Below are 17,382 nucleotides of genomic sequence, written 5' to 3' on the forward strand. Positions count from 1 at the left end.
GCAATAATCATTACATAAAATTTCGAGACCTTGAAATCTTCAAAGACTAAGACATGAAAATATACTGGTGTTTAAGATATGAAATGCTATAAAAAAAAAATACAGAAAAATTCCAACATCTTCATAAAAACCCAAACCAACCCATTTGGAACTTTAAATCTTATATTAAAGGCAAAGGTATTCATTTACATAAAAACTCGAACCAGAAAGAAAACTCTTTATGGAAAGACAATTTTATTAACTGAAATTGGTAAAACAAATTCTATCAAATTCCCTGACAGAAAAGATAAAATTAATAAATAGATGTTATGTATCATTCATTACATATTATTATCCTCAAGCAGAAAGACTTCAAAAAGTATTCAGGAAATACTGGCATTTTTTTAAAACAGATTATTCAATAGGTGCTACATTGTGTATCATATCCCATTAAACCCTATCCATAGGATTCAAAAGAAATAGAACATTGGGGAATAAATGAAATGACCTATAAAATAGTTTGTATGAAGGTCACAATTCCTTCAAAATATTTCACTGTGCAGAACTAATTAATGGCCATCATCATGTTAATCTCACATGTAAACGAGTATTCTTATAAGACAAAATTCTACCAGGAAACACTTAATTCAACATTTATTAAAAAACGTTGAAATAGTTAGAAAATCAAAAAAAACAAAAAATCTAAATTCAAATTAACAAATTTTACAAAATTATGAAAAAATCATTAAAATAAAAAGTAATAATTTTGTAAACTTTCGCAAGTTTGGTCTTTGACAGTTAGGTGTATACAGTACATGTATTGATTTTGCTCATTGTTGAAAGCCATTCAGTAACCTTCAAATTCAGTCATGTACTTTTACATTATCGTAATTACATGTCATCTCCTTTTTTACTTGTATCATCTTTAGACTATTTTCTGAATAATATGATTAATATTGTTCGTATTCATCATCCAGAGTTTTGCATGCACAAAACACGCTACATATATATATAAACATGTATACACAAACAGTCTAACTCTTTAATTTAGATAATAGTCTCTCAATGCTTTTGACCCCCAGGGGTGACTGGGGAATTAAAATATGGTTATTTGGTCTTCTCCCGACCGGCAGTAAAACGCTTGCCGAAGTGGGGCGTCCGTTTGGCTGTGTGGGATGTATCAAGTTCGCAGTCACGTCCAGTCAGATTGGGGACGTTTAATCCGAACCATCGTATGTAGAGAGTGCCACGCTCTTTGTACTTTAAGAACCCTTGCAACAACTCATAGAGGGGTTCGTAGGCGGCCTGTTTCAAGGCCAAATTTCTGTCCATATCCAATATACCCTTATTTTCCAGTGGCAGATTTTTCCAACTATCATCCAAACGGCCTCTATTATGACGAGACCTACCTATTGTATTTATTGTGATACCACACACAACAGGTTATGTCTTGAATTTAATTTACCTGGGCTCTAAAAATGATCAAGATAAACATACAATCATCACTGATTAATAAAAACATAACTGCATTATGTTATTAGATCAAATGTTACTTCTGCATTTTTTTAATTTTTTTTTGAAACAATTAAATCATCTTTATTGCACTAAATGCTGTTTAACAATTTACCTAGCTTACAGCATTAGGCTAAGTATCCCTGTATATCAGTTATTATACATCCAGGGAGAATATATAATAAAAAATTATATAATTGTTAGGATTATACAATTAGACATAATACATAAATTAAATTAACATCAATATACATTGATTTAGTCTGCTTACAAATCGGGAAAAAATAACGGATCTACACCGTATCGTTTTGTGATTATTATATGTGTTTACTTTCACACAGGTAGTTACCTGTGTATTGGAGTTACTTTAATATTCTTTGTTTTGAAGGATTTACTTTGTCTAAGCTTACTTGCTTGACTATGTTAGTAAAACATAACTAGGTAAGTTTATGAAATAATTTTAAATTCAATTCAAAAGGTTATTTGCTGTGCGGGTTTATCTTGGCACCTCGTGGTGAAATATTTATACAAGGCCAAGGGAAGTTAGCATCTTCTGTATTTTATATAAATGTTTAACTATATACAGTTTTGTAATACCACACACAACAGCTTATTTCTTGAATTTAATTTACATCATTCAAAAGCAATCAACATGTAAACAATCATCTTTTCTTTAAATAGAAAAGCAGCTACAACCATCAATTTCATAAAAATTGTAACAACAGAATAATATTGCAAACACTCAGTCACAGTAAAATTATTTTAAATTCTATTTTTCTGCATTTATTTTGATGGTTCACCAGAGGAAGCATGTTAGATTTCCATGTTTCCCTTGATTTTTTAAGACGGAGTGTTGCAGTGCAAAGCAGCAGAATTTAAAAATAATATCTCAAATATAAATTCTTACGCAAAAACTGAATGAGTTTTTTGTCCTATGTCAACCCTTTCTGAGTTAACATTCACTAGAATGTTGGTGTCTTCCTGCAGCAAGTGTCTTTCAATAAACTTAAAACGATAGATTATTTATAATATAATACAGAATCAAAAAGTTTCAATAAAATTATGATGAGTGGTTTAGGAGGAGTTGCAGATACAAAATGAGTACCTCCATTATAAGCAGACTGGATTTTTATTTTAACAAATTGTAAATTGTTGTGTTGAAACTATATTAAGATATCAAATCAATATCTTCAAGCAATATAAAAAAAGTTGAAAACTTCAAAATGCAAAAGATCATCAGACCAGAATTTAAATTCAAACTTTCTCTGTAATTTGTCATGAACATAATGCCTTTTGTATCAACATTGTATCTTATTGTTTAAATCTTGCCAAAACCACAAGATTCCTTTAAAGATCTGACAAGCAGACCTTTAAATTTATCTTCATCCTTTATGCCTCGTGGAAGAGACAATGACAATTTGGTTTGCTCCTGTTACAAAAATCAGCAGCTCTTCAAAGCTTACATCTACTTCTGTCTCTGAAAACAAAAACACATTTTTGTTTAAAAGTTTTGTGATTATCTTTTTCTTATTTGATATTTGCAATCATATTTGAAATAACAACAAAAGAAACATCAGTATGTGCCTAAAGGACAACATGCCCTGCTTGCCTTATGAAGCTTGGAATTTGTAATTTTGTTTAAAAGTTTGGAATGTTCAAATTTAACGATAAGTTTACATATACACATCAAACGTACCAATCCCCAAGGGTGACTGGGGTATATAAATATGGTCACTTGGTCTTCTCCCGACCGGCAATAAAACGCTTGCCGAAGTGGGGCGTCCGTTTGGCTGTGCGGGATGTATCAAGTTTGCAGTCACGTCCGGTCGGAAGGGGGACGTTAAATCCGATGCCTCGTGTAAAGAGAGTGCCACGCTCTTTGCACGTTAAGAACCCTTGCAACAACTCTTTTGAGGGGTCCGTAGGTGGCCTGTTGCAAGGCAAAATTTCTGTCCCTATCCAATTTTCCCTTGTTTTTCTAGTGGCAGTCCAAATTTCCCTGACCATCATCCAAGATGGCCTCTATTATATCAACCTACCAATTGTATTTATTGTGAATTTGTTCTCGTCCTGAATATGCATGAAATATTTGCCACTGGACGTTAAGCAACCAACAATTAATTCATCAATCAAACGTACCATGCTTATAATTTATATTACCCAAGGGTGACTGGGGTATAGAAATATGGTCACTTGGTCTTCTCCCGACAGGCAGTATAACGCTTGACGAAGTGGGGCGTCCGTTTGGCTGTGCGGGATGTATCAAGTTCGCAGTCACGTCCGGTCAGAAGGGGGACTACATCTATTGAAGTTATCATCAAGAAATATTTCCATGTCTTTAGAAAACGTGAGTCCTGTTTTTTCCTTCTTGTGAGGATTAAAACGATGATAATTCTTGCCATTTTTTGTCTCTGTACGTTAAATTTGAGACAGTTTCACTAAAGACGGACCTTTCTTCTTTGTCCGACTCGGAATCAGAAGTAAAATCATCCTTCTTTGAGGATGTTATGCTTTTTCTGCCATACTTTGTGGCCTTTGATTTTTTCCTTCTTTGGGAATAATCTTCACTCTCCGAATCAGAAGGAAAATCACGTATCAAGTTCGCAGTCACGTCCGGTCAGATTGGGGACGTTTAATCCGATGCCTCGTATGAAGAGAGTGCCACATTGTTATATTCATACAAAAAATGTTATATATGTCAAACATATTTTACAGCAAGCACAAAGTCATTTTCCTCTTGGTTAACGTCGTATTATACATTTGTAATGGAACCATTAGTAAGGACATTGGTCACCATCACACATTTGCATTCACCCATACGTATGGCTCTGAACAAATACACCACGATTTCTTATTAGAATTGTTGTTGTCGATCCTGACATTGTTGTTTGTTGGCTCATTTTCAAATTCACGTATAACAAATGATTTAAAAAAATTCTCACACTTGTGACACTTATTTCTTTAAGTGCTAATTTAGTCAAGCTCATAAGGTCGATTAATGTTTAGCACATATAGTTGTCTGTTGATTTCGTAATTATTCAATATTTCTGAGAATTTTATTATGTATTTCAGTACATTTGACATTTATATTTCCTTTGTTGCTCTTTTCTGTTCTGTTATGTTAATTAAATCCATGATTTGAAGGGGAAACACATTGTCATTGCAGTAAAATTCTCCTGATTCATCTACAACGTAACTTTTAATGTGTTTGTTTAAAATTTCATGATCTTGCTTGATGTTTTTATTATTTTTATTTTTAATGTTGGTGACGTGCATGATAACCAGGCATTCATATATAAACTTCCTAGATTACAAGTGCAGCTGCTGATTTGAAACATAATATACTAGTTTCTGATATATATTTACAGCAAAAAAACATTTCAAACAATTTCAAATCGAAACGCGATAAGATAGACGTATGTGTTGAAAAGGCATAACATGTTTATAATGTTGATACTTTAGTGAGCCAGCTGACTTTCTTCTTGGGTTTGAGTGTTAGATCAGTTAAGACAAAACTATCTATACATAGTACCATCTATAAAATAAAAAAAGTTAAAACATAGAAAATATTTTAAACTGATGAACCAGATTAATATTTAATATTGAAAGTTAAATTTCAAGTGTCCAAAGCAATGTTTATTAAATTAAATGGAATTTAAGAAAAGAAGATGTACATCACGGCTGGCATTCTACACACGGAGAACATTTGGTTCTGCAATGAAAACCGTGAGAGAAATTTAGGTTCACCTGTAGTTAATAGTTTTTTTTATAGTCATAAGAAAAAACAGCAAATTCAAATGTACTTGTGATTAACCCTGCGTTTCTTCTAGTAAATGTAAACTACAGCTGTTTGTGTGTCTCTTCATAGTTATCAAAAGTACCAGGATTACAATTTTATACGCCAGATGCGCGTTTCTTCTACATAAGACTCATCAGTGACGCTCAGATCAAAATAGTTAAAAAGCCAAACAAATACAAAGTTGAAGAGCATTGAGGACCCAAAATTCCAAAAAGTTGTGCCAAATACGGCTAAGGTAATCTACTCCTGGGGTAAGAAAATCCTTAGTTTTTCGAAAAAATCAAAGTTTTGTAAACAGAAAATTTATAAAAATGACCATATAATTGATATTCATGTCAACACCGAAGTGTTGACTACTGGGCTGGTGATACCCTCGGGGAAGAAACGTCCACCAGCAGTGGCATCGACCCAGTGGTGTAAATAGTTATCAAAAGTACCAGGATTACAATGTCATAAGCGATAATGTAATGGATCTGTGTTGCTAAAAACTACAAATCACCGGATGCAGCCAATCTCTTATATTGTATAAGTATATTATTTCGGAAACATCTGAAATGCTCTTCCACAGTGAGCAAATAGTTTCATCTTTAATGTCTGGGTTCTCTTTTTCAGATGCTGATCCAATAGTTCTTTTTGTTAAAAGTCTTCTGCTCTTTGTGGAGCAAATGTCTAGAAATTTACTATCTAATTTGCTTTTGTATTCTGCAAATTTCTCAGACTGCCAGGATGGTTTGTGTGTAATAAATCTATCTGCACATTCCTCATCTGATGACATATATTTATTTTCTGAAGCAGGTCTTATCTTTGCTCTCTTAAATAAACTCGTCATAGCTATCAGGACAAAATTTCGTATATAAGCCAGATGCGCGTTTCGTTTACAAATGCTCAGCAGTGACGCTCAAACACCAAAAAGTTAAAAAGGCCAAATAAAGTACGAATTAAAGAGCATTAATATTTTTTTGTTTTCTTGGCAGCGTTTTTCCTTCTTCCAGGGGATCCATGATGACTATGATTTTACTTCTGATATCAAAGATCTGAATATTCATACAAAGAATGTTATATATGTTAAACATATTTAATGCTGATAATATATAGTGAAAAATACTAACAGATAACATGCATATATATGTATATGTACCTTATTAGTTATCAGGTGGTACCAGGATTATATTTAAGTACGCCAGACGCGCGTTCCGTCTGCATAAGACTCATCCGAAACGCTAATATCAAAATATTTTTAAAGCCAAAAATATACAAAGTTGAAGAGCATTGAGGATACGTTTATATTGTCACTTTTTGCTGTTAGGTGTTAATTAATAATTTATTTAGCGCCAATGTTTAAATGACCTTATCATGGTTAAGGTTGTTTAAACATAGTTATATATAGATTGGGAAACAAGTTATTACAACTTATATGAGTCCCTTTCCTCTTTGAGGCTGCGAATGCTGCTTTGTAGGGGCATTATCCTGCTCTTTTTTGAAATCTACAGGGTGTAATTTTTGTGCTCGATATATGGCTCTCTCTTAATATTAGTCTTCCAATTAATTATCGTCCTCATCGTTTAAAATGTTGAGAAATGACCAACTCGTAATTCAGGACTTATTAAGTGAAAATCTAGTAGAATACAACCAGATCTGATGCAAAGACATGATACAAACAACGCATTACTACAAATGTAAGTGAGAAGCACACACACACATTCGTTTAATATCAATAACAAAATTATTTTCCATGTGAGGTTGCTCGGCATATTTTTCGATTTCCACCACGTGCCACACTTCAATTTTCAAAAATTTAAAATACATTTTTGGTAGGTCAATTTCAACCAATAAAAAATTACAAATTTGAGAAGTGCTTGTGAGGTACACTCTATCTCATACTTGACATCACACAGGTTCCCGAAAAAAAAATAAACGTCGTGATAATGAAAAACGTCCGAAGTTCAATCGAGGCAATTTCTCAGGTCCATTAGTACAGTTTTTATACGACCGCAAATTTTGAAAAAAATTTCGTCGTATATTGCTATCACGTTGTCGTCGTCGTCGTCGTCGTCCGAATACTTTTAGTTTTCGCACTCTAACTTTAGTAAAAGTGAATACAAATCTATGAAATTTTAACACAAGGTTCATGACCATAAAAGGAAGGTTGATATTAATTTTGGAAGTTTTGGTCCCAACATTTTAGGAATTAGGGGCCAAAAAGGGCCCAAATAAGCATTTTCTTTGTTTTCGCACTATAACTTTAGTTTAAATTAATAGAAATCCATGAAATTTCGACACAAGGTTGATGACCACAAAAGAAAGGTTGGGATTGATTTTGGGAGTTTTGGTTTCAACAGTTTAGGAATTAGGGGCCAAAAATGGCCCAAATAAGCATTATTCTGGGTTTTCGCACAATAACTTTAGTTTAAGTAAATAGAAATCAATGAAATTTAAACATAATGTTTAAGACCACAAAAGGAAGATTGGTATTGATTTTGGGAGTTTAGGTCCCAACAGTTTAGGAATTAGGGGCCAAAAAGGGACCCAAATAAGCATTTTTCTAGGTTTTCGCACCATAACGTTAGTATAAGTAAATAGAAATCTATGAAATTTAAACACAAGGTTAATGACCATAAAAGGAAAGTTGGTATTGAGTTTGGGAGTTTTGGTCCCAACAGTTTAGGAAAAAGGGGCCCAAAGGGTCCAAAATTAAACTTTGTTTGATTTCATCAAAATTGAATAATTGGGGTTCTTTGATATGCCGAATCTAACTGTGTATGTAGATTCTTAACTTTTGGTCCCGTTTTCAAATTGGTCTACATTAAGGTCCAAAGGGTCCAAAATTAAACTTAGTTTGATTTTAACAAAAATTGAATCCTTGGGGTTCTTTGATATGCTGAATCTAAAAATGAACTTATATTTTTTATTTTTGGCCCAGTTTTCAAGTTGGCCCAAATCGGGGTCCAAAATTAAACTTTTTTGATTTCATCAAAAATTGAATAAATGGGGTTCTTTGATATGCCAAATCTAACTGTGTATGTAGATTCTTCATTTTTGGTCCCGTTTTCAAATTGGCCTTCATTAAGGTCCAAAGAGTCCAAAATTAAACTAAGTTTGATTTTAACAAAAATTAAATTCTTGGGCCTCTTTGATATGCTGAATCTAAACATGTACTTAGATTTTTGATTATGGGCCCAGCTTTCAAGTTGGTCCAAATCAGGATCTAAAATTATTATATTAAGTATTGTGGAATAGCAAGTCTTTTCAATTGCTCAGTATTGTGCAATGGCAAGAAATATCTAATTTCAAAATATTGTGAAATAGCAAAATTTTTTTTAATTAGAGTTATCTTTCTTTGTCCAAAATAGTAAGCAAGAAATATCTTATTGCAAGAATTTTTTTTAATTGGAGTTATCTTTCTTTGTCCAGAATCAACTTAAATCTTTGTTATATACAATATACAATGTATATTCACTTTTTACTACCAACTGATAAATTTAAATAATCTTTACCATTTAGTGATAACAAGCAGTTTTTTTACATCTTAATATTTTATGATGTATTTAAATGAGTAGTTATTGTTGCAAACTCCATTAGAATATTTTAATTGAGATTAGTTTTGGAATAAGGGAAAGGGGGATGTGATTAAAAAATTGGGTTCAATTTTTCTCATTTGAAATTTCATAAATAAAAGAAAATGTCTTCAAACATTTTTTTGAGAGGATTAATATTCAACAGCATAGTGAATTGCTCTAAGAGAAAACAAAAAATTTAAGTTCATTAGAACACATTCATTCTGTGTCAGAAACCTATGCTGTGTCAACTATTAAATCACAATCCAAATTTAGAGCTGAATCCAGCTTGAATGTTGTGTCCATACTTGCCCCAACCGTTCAGGGTTCAACCTCTGCGGTCGTATAAAGCTACGCCCTGCGAAGCATCTGGTTGAATTTGGAACCGACATGGTTATCAATAAATTACAAAATGCAAATGTCTTGACACAAACAACAAACAAACAAATAAACACACAAATATTGTATTTGAATGCCGGCTTCCCAGTATTCATTTTCTAGTGTTTTTCAAAAATCATATGGAAAAGTTGAAATATATTTGGTTAATGCAAGGTGTACATTTTTTGTTTGGATAATAAAAGAGGGACGGAAGATACCAAAGGGACAGTCATCTGACCTTTACATTATTTGAATAATTCATTGGTCAATGATACATTTCTCTGATTTGGTATATTGTACCGATTCTATAAGGATAGTATGACTACATTGAATTTATTAAATAATTGAAAAGTGTGTGCGTCTTTCTGGGAGGTGTCAGTTGATCTTGATCTTATTTTCGTTGTTCTTTGATCATAGCCCGACCTAGAACATTAATTTATGTTTCACATTTTATAACAAAAATCTGTGTTAAAGGCTGTGGATTTTCTATAAAAATCTTGATTTATTTTATCGTTCATGTTCATTAAACCTAGGGTATAGCTTTTTGGTAAAACCATTTTCAAATGATCGTTCACCACTGTTTGGATGTTGCTTTTGATCTTTTCCAAATTTTTGTAAATTAAAGCCGTAAAATTGGGTGTTGGTTTCCAACCTTCACTGCAATTAATTATATACATTTAAACTTAATCCATCAGTATAAGTAATACATTTTACAGTTTATTATTTGCATATTTGAACTCAATTGATTTCTAAGTTTGAATTAATTGAATTATCGTATTTTTTTTTAAAATAAAACAGGTTTTTCAGAGGCTGAAAGAAGTACTTCTAAGACCAGCTGAAGTTCAGGGTTTTGTAGCCGACTTTGAGCAAGGTGAATATATTTTATATTAATTACGTCTCACCATGATAATCTATTCTGAATTTAACCATTATTTTGAATATCTTAAGAGATAAACAAAAAATGACTGCTCGATTTTTAGAGTAATCCTCACACTATAAATTGAGAAAATACACAATGATAATAGAATTAGATGTATGTTACATAAACTTTGTTAATGCATATTATTTTCATTTCACATGTGTAATACAAACAAGCTATTTTATGTATCACTCATTTCTTTTTATATAACATGATTATATTTATATGTTAAAGCTTTGTCAAGCATATTTATATTCATAATTACTTTTGGAAGGTGCATGGAAATAAAGGCAACAGTAGTATACCGCTGTTCAAAACTCATAAATCCATGGAAAGACATACGCAAAGAATTCCCTACTTCTACAAATAAAGGTTGTGCCTTCCACTTTGGCCAAGCAGTTTGGTGTAAGACACAAGAGTTGGGCCTCAGGACCACGTACACCAGCAGAGGTGCAGAATATCGTTACATCCGTTCGCTGATGGCACTACCGTTTTAACCATCTGCAGACATCCAGCCAGCTTTCGATAAACTGTCACAAAGGGCTACATCTTCGGAGCTGGAGCAACTCGTCAGATATGTGGACAACACATGGCTATGCAACACCGTTTGGCATCCACGCAACTGGAACATCTTGCCGACCAGCATCAGGACCAATAATGATGTTGAAGGTATGTGTTTTCTATTTTTATTTTACATAAGAATCTCATTTTCGTATTTTTATATTGTAAAGAAAATTATGAATAAACCACCCCTGCATAACCAAATATGAAAATGCCAGATGTCAGTGTTTAAACTGAGTTATGTTGAGTATTGCTTTTTCATGTTTATTTATTACTATTCTCTTAATTTCAGTTTCAGAAACCAGTACCCAGACTGTTGGACATGTAAGACACAGAAAAGAGAAACCAGTGGTTCTTAAAACTTATTCAGATAAAAAGAGACAAATTCAATTGCAGGATTGATGCGTTAAACGCTTCAAAATCTAGGATTAAAAGTAAAAGTTATCCTTCATTAAATAAACATTATTTTGAGGTTGTAGATTGTTAAATTTGATTGGTTCGGATAATTGATTTCTAGCATGTCCAAAAAATTGAAATAATTTGATGTATTAATGAAATTATAATTGTTGTTGGTCATGTATATACATTGTCTAGTATATAGTTATTGAGGATTATTAAAGGAACCAAAAGAGCAACAAGAAAAAGGTAAATGTGCTTGTTTTCGGGATGGTAGCCATTGACATTTTGGCTGGAAAATGTTTTCGCTTGATTTTTCATAGCTTTATTATTGACAAGTTTATTTGTATTTCATGTATATATAATATGCACACGATAATAAAATACTGTAAATTAGTTTTTACATGTATTCATTTCTGTACTTTTGAAGAAGTAATAAAATTTTAAGAGTTTAACTTCTGTGATTTGGGGGACAGCTGCATTATATATATATATATATATATATAAACGAGTCTAAATTGAAAACTACGTTCAAACCTATGACTGCGTTGGATAAAAACCGCAATTTTTATACGTGTGCATGTCAAACAAATTTCGTTGTAGAAGGGTCTAAAAACAGCACAAACAACATTTTCCAAAAGACCAAAAGAGTGAAAAAGTATATTTAAACAAAACGCATTTGACTAACAGGTCGAACAACTGATGTTCTTTAACCCTGCTGACTGCCATTGGCGATTGCCAAATAAAATTGATCACAGGTTGTAACAAAATGGATCTTATTATAAATTTAATACGTCACAGAAAGAAAAAAAATTGTTAACTTGTGGACAGGATGTTGTGCCACAAACATTCGGTGTCAATATTTCTTTAGTACACCATATCCGGATTTCGACAATAAATGTCTCTTCAGTGATGTTAGGGATCGAAACGGTATTTGGAAGGCCATATAAAAAGCACCCTCATTTTTAGAGAAAGTACCCTCATTTTTAGATTAACTCTTGAATTTTAAGAGTCAATATATAGGATGAACGGATCATATAAACCGGAGGGAAAATATGATACATGCCCAAACAAAAAATATAAACGAGTCTAAATTGAAAACTACGTTCAAACCTATGACTGCGTTGGATAAAAACCGCAATTTTTATACGTGTGCATGTCAAACAAATTTCGTTGTAGAAGGGTCTAAAAACAGCACAAACAACATTTTCCAAAAGACCAAAAGAGTGAAAAAGTATATTTAAACAAAACGCATTTGACTAACAGGTCGAACAACTGATGTTCTTTAACCCTGCTGACTGCCATTGGCGATTGCCAAATAAAATTGATCACAGGTTGTAACAAAATGGATCTTATTATAAATTTAATACGTCACAGAAAGAAAAAAAATTGTTAACTTGTGGACAGGATGTTGTGCCACAAACATTCGGTGTCAATATTTCTTTAGTACACCATATCCGGATTTCGACAATAAATGTCTCTTCAGTGATGTTAGGGATCGAAACGGTATTTGGAAGGCCATATAAAAAGCACCCTCATTTTTAGAGAAAGTACCCTCATTTTTAGATTAACTCTTGAATTTTAAGAGTCAATATATAGGATGAACGGATCATATAAACCGGAGGGAAAATATGATACATGCCCAAACAAAAAATATAAACGAGTCTAAATTGAAAACTACGTTCAAACCTATGACTGCGTTGGATAAAAACCGCAATTTTTATACGTGTGCATGTCAAACAAATTTCGTTGTAGAAGGGTCTAAAAACAGCACAAACAACATTTTCCAAAAGACCAAAAGAGTGAAAAAGTATATTTAAACAAAACGCATTTGACTAACAGGTCGAACAACTGATGTTCTTTAACCCTGCTGACTGCCATTGGCGATTATATATAAGTACGTCTGAGTCAGTGACAACCCTACAACAGATGTATCCATCGGATCGCCATCAATGATGGTGATACATGGCTGTGTACATAATGTATATACAACTCGTCTAAACATCAACCCAACAATGTTAGATCTGTAAATTTGCTTTCGCAAATTTTTGGTTCTTCCCTCGCCGGGATTCGAACCCATGCTACTGTGATATCGTGACACCAAATCGCCTGCACTGCAGCCGTCCCGCTAGACCACCTGGGCTCTCAAAAAAAGAGCTTTCGGTGGCCATATGTTACCTTTCCTCGTCAGTTTTAATCTAACGGCGTACTACAATACATGATATATAAGGCATGAAGATGTTATTGTTACAGATCAGCTAAATTATCTATAGTAAAGGATCCTACAAATTAATGTAAGATACAATCACAGAAAATAATTATATTCATAAGTACGTCTGAGTCAGTGACAACCCTACAACAGATGTATCCATCGGATCGCCATCAATGATGGTGATACATGGCTGTGTACATAATGTATATACAACTCGTCTAAACATCAACCCAACAATGTTAGATCTGTTAATTTGCTTTCGCAAATTTTTGGTTCTTCCCTCGCCGGGATTCGAACCCATGCTACTGTGATATCGTGACACCAAATCGCCTGCACTGCAGCCGTCCCGCTAGACCACAAGACCACCTGGGCTCTCAAAAAAAGAGCTTTCGGTGGCCATATGTTACCTTTCCTCGTCAGTTTTAATCTAGCGGCGTACTACAGTACATGATATATAAGGCATGAAGATGTTATTATTACAGATCAGCTAAATTATCTATAGTAAAGGATCCTACAAATTAATGTTAGATACAGTCACAGAAAATAATTATATTCATAAGTACGTCTGAGTCAGTGACAACCCTACAACAGATGTATCCATCGGATCGCCATCAATGATGGTGATACATGGCTGTGTACATAATGTATATACAACTCGTCTAAACATCAACCCAACAATGTTAGATCTGTAAATTTGCTTTCGCAAATTTTTGGTTCTTCCCTCGCCGGGATTCGAACCCATGCTACTGTGATATCGTGACACCAAATCGCCTGCACTGCAGCCGTCCCGCTAGACCACACGACCACCTGGGCTCTCAAAAAAAGAGCTTTCGGTGGCCATATGTTACCTTTCCTCGTCAGTTTTAATCTAGCGGCGTACTACAGTCCATGATATATAAGGCATGAAGATGTTATTGTTACAGATCAGCTAAATTATCTATAGTAAAGGATCCTACAAATTAATGTAAGATACAGTCACAGAAAATAATTATATTCATAAGTACGTCTGAGTCAGTGACAACCCTACAACAGATGTATCCATCGGATCGCCATCAATGATGGTGATACATGGCTGTGTACATAATGTATATACAACTCGTCTAAACATCAACCCAACAATGTTAGATCTGTAAATTTGCTTTCGCAAATTTTTGGTTCTTCCCTCGCCGGGATTCGAACCCATGCTACTGTGATATCGTGACACCAAATCGCCTGCACTGCAGCCGTCCCGCTAGACCACACGACCACCTGGGCTCTCAAAAAAAGAGCTTTCGGTGGCCATATGTTACCTTTCCTCGTCATATATATATAGATTCTTACATTGATACCAGTGGATTATCGGATTTATCCAATCGAGATAGTTAAATTATCAATTTTAAAGTTCGAGCCGCCTCGGCGGGTACTTTAAAATTTATAATTTAACTATCGAGATTGGATAAATCCGATAATCCACGAGTAACTATGTAAGAATCAGTTTCTCTAATGATTAAAAAATCATTTTCTTTTTTTGTTTACCGAAAATCCCCTTCGAGTGCCTTTCACATTCGCACGAAGTTGTCAATTTCATTAACACCTGTTATCATATTTTGGTTCATCCAGTTAGCTAAAAAGGTCATGACCCTTAAAATCATCCAATGATCTTCTGAGATCACCAGCAACCACACGTTGATTAATTTTGTTTATACAATGGGTTCGAAAAAGGATAAATTTCCATAGAATTAGAGAAATATATATATATGTTTTCGGTATCATAATGCAAGTTCTTGTTTATATTGCAGTCTTCAGTCAGGTACATTTTACATGTAGTCACATTATACCAGTTAATAATAAAAACCTTGCAAGAACTTCTGAATTAACAGGCAAATAATGTTTTTATAGATATTTTAGTTAACTCAAATAGATTGAAACTTCCAAGCATAACATGTATAATCAATATGCTGTTGGCTGGAGAACAGTTAGAAGATGTGGTATGATTGCCAATGAAACAACATCCATCTTAGTCAAAATTATATCGACCTTGGATTTTTGTAAACATTGATTGATTGTTGTTTACTTAACGTCCAGTGGCAAATATTTAATGCATATTCAGGACGAGAACAAGTTCACAATAAATACAATAGGTAGGTTGATACGATAGAGGCCATCTGGGATGATTGTCGGGGAAATTTGGAATGCCACTGGAAAATGAGGGAATCTAGTATAAGGACAGGAATTTTGACTTGCAACAGGCCATCTACGGACCCCCCAAAAGAGTTGTTGCAAGGGTTCTTAACCTGCAAAGAGCGTGGCAATCTCTTTACACGAGGCATCGGATTTAACGTCCCCCTACGAACTTGATACATCCCGCACAGCCAAACGGACGCCCCACTTCGGCAAGCGTTTTACTGCCGGTCGGGAGAAGACCAAGTGACCATATTTCTATACCCCAGTCACCCTTGGAGGTTTATTTTTAATAAATGCATCGATTGATTGTTGATTGTTTTGCGCCGCATTAGCACAAAAAGGCTATATCGCGGCGAGAGCTAACACGAATATTTTTTACAATTTAAAGCATATTTTTAAAATAAGACAAAAAGTCCCGCAATATACTAACATTCTTGACTAAATCAAATTGATTATATACAAATTAAATTCAACAATAAAATAACGTGATAAAAATTAAAATCGATTTAAATATAATAACATTCTTATATTCTATAATAAATTCCAATTTCTTTTAAAAAAGCAACAATATTTGTAAATGGAACAATATTGAATAAATCATACATATTATTGACACTGAAATGCTTCTTACGAATATCATGAATAACATCGATGAATTCATTGCAAATGTACGCATGAAGTAAAACAAATGTGCCATAAATGTATGTCATTTGCTTAAAACAATATCCCGAGTTTTAAAAATTATGTTGAATTGATTGTTTTAAAATAGATATTTAAAATTTGTTTTATTATAACTTGACATTACTTAAGTTTATATGTACTTTTATTTCAGGGGCGGCGAATTTAGAAAATAGTATGACAGACTGAATGAACTTAGATCAGTTTTTCAAGAAAGAAAAAAAACAGCTTTTGTAGCGCTTACTGAAACAGCAACACAAACTATGAGAAACGAACTAATGAAGAAACTCAAAATGATACGAAATGACACATTCACAGTATCGCTTCTCCCTACCAGTCCAAATGTGATATATTATATGCAGAAATCCAACACGGAAGAAAGAAGAACTAAATTGGCCACGTCCGATTGTATTTTTGTCCATCCGATGAGTTAAGTCTTTTTCAACTGATTTTTATAGTTCGTTCTTATGTTGTACTGTTATACCACTGTGCCACTGAATATTGAATTATACTTGACTTAATTGTTTAAAGAAGAACTATATGGAACCGAATAGTTTAGGGAGTATCTCAAACATTTAAAAAACAAAATACAAATGTCTGACAAATTTCCTGTCGGCATTACAGCATTCAATTTGGTAAATGGACAGAAAGTCACAATTTGGTAGGACAAAACGTCACAAATAATCTGTTGACAAAGTTTGAATATGTAAGAGAAATATCTTGAATTACAAACTTTTTAATACATCTATTCATATTAAAGTTTAGGAAATGTATCATTATACTTAAAATAAAAATGTATTTAATTTTAATCGTATATATTTTACCTATTCAGTCCCTATAAAGTGTTAAAATTCATATATAAACACAACACATAAATAGTAACCGTAAAAGTGCTGCAATTGTAACTGCATGAGAAGTCTACAAATACAAAAGAAAAATATTCACAACAGCTATGGTTAAACAGCTTCTTTTTTTCTCAAAAAAGACGCAAGTGGATGCTAAAAGGTGACAACAAGGTCTTCATGTCAATGGTATATATGTTAAGTCCCCCCTTTTAAAACTTTTTAGACGTCACTTACCACTTAGGCAAGTTTTCGTGCTTTATCTGCGTTTGTTTTCAAATCGCTGACTAACAAAGGCAGAAGTGTTGCTGTTTTCGTGTAAATAAATACTTTCTGTATCGGAAACAAATATTTTTACTTTAAACTATTTTTCTTGCTCCCATGCCATC

Source organism: Mytilus trossulus, chromosome 5 (assembly GCF_036588685.1).
Source record: "Mytilus trossulus isolate FHL-02 chromosome 5, PNRI_Mtr1.1.1.hap1, whole genome shotgun sequence".
Lineage (NCBI taxonomy): Eukaryota > Metazoa > Mollusca > Bivalvia > Mytilida > Mytilidae > Mytilus > Mytilus trossulus.